The sequence below is a fragment of the Pristiophorus japonicus genome, unplaced genomic scaffold (assembly GCF_044704955.1).
Source record: "Pristiophorus japonicus isolate sPriJap1 unplaced genomic scaffold, sPriJap1.hap1 HAP1_SCAFFOLD_2004, whole genome shotgun sequence".
NCBI classification, from domain to species: Eukaryota; Metazoa; Chordata; class Chondrichthyes; family Pristiophoridae; genus Pristiophorus; species Pristiophorus japonicus.
In genome coordinates this window covers 13,613-14,617 of record NW_027251699.1, presented here as the reverse complement: position 1 = coordinate 14,617, position 1,005 = coordinate 13,613, and the positions used below count along the sequence as shown (strand labels likewise).

The following is a 1,005-nucleotide window of genomic DNA, read 5'->3' as shown; positions in this document are numbered from 1 at the left end:
ATGGGTTTGAAACCCACTCCTGACATTAATTGTATTTAATTACAAACTCATTTGTTTTGACACCACTCTGAAGTGCATTTGGACATCCATCGAACTTCATAAAATTACTCCACATCAACGACAAACGGTAATATCAAAGTTACTTCAGAACAGCCTCGATCCCCGGTGGCTGTCGCGAAAGCAATGGTTTTGTGAAGCATTGAAATGTGCCCTCGAAATATCTGGCACTGCTAATTTAAAAACACGGTTATAAGTTGTTTCAGTGCAAAAGAAGGCAGGCTCGAAGGGCCAAATGTCCGACTCCAGCTCCTGGTTCTTGTGTTCTTATGCAGAGCACAGAACAAATGATTAAATTATCAACTCTCCCTCAGTTCGCAATTCTTTCATTGTGCAAAAGAAGTTTATAGGTTCATTAATAATGTTTCCCCGTGAAAACAACATAAGATTTAAGGAAAATTAATCGCCCAACGTGGGGCTCGAACCCACGACCCTGAGATTAAGAGTCTCATGTTCCACAGACTGAGCTAGCCGGGTTTCTCAACAGCTGTCCTGTCAATCCCCTTCAGAATATTGTCCGTTTCAATGAGATCACCTCTCTTTCTTCTGAACTCCAGAGAGTATCGGCATATTCTACACAATCTCTCACCATAAGACAGTCTTATCATCCCAGGAATCAATCTGGTCAATCTCCGTTGTACCACCTCTCAGGCAAGTGTATCCTTCCTCAGATAAGGAGACCAAAACTGTGTGCAGTACTCCAGGTGTGTTCTCACCAGAGCCCTGTACAATTGTAGCAAGACTTCCTTACTCTTGTACTATGGGCTATTTATCAGGTACTATGGGCTGAATATCCTGTTTTTCTGCTGATTCTACGGTTGTATAAAAATGTATTAAAATTTAACAGTCACTCGGCAAACTTATTTGTATTTCCTTCAGTGTGCAACACATGTGGATGGATTAATGATGATTGAAACAATTATTCAGTATCTCACAGACTTCAATTAT

The 1,005-nt window shown here is 40.7% G+C and overlaps 1 non-coding gene across 1 annotated transcript; it reads right to left on the bottom strand.

Moving 5' to 3' along the window:
- Positions 1 to 461: 461 nt before the first annotated feature.
- Positions 462 to 534, bottom strand: trnak-cuu (transfer RNA lysine (anticodon CUU)). Its single transcript has one exon. It is a non-coding gene; the product is annotated as a tRNA-Lys (tRNA).
- Between the last annotated feature and the right edge of the window lie 471 nt (positions 535 to 1,005).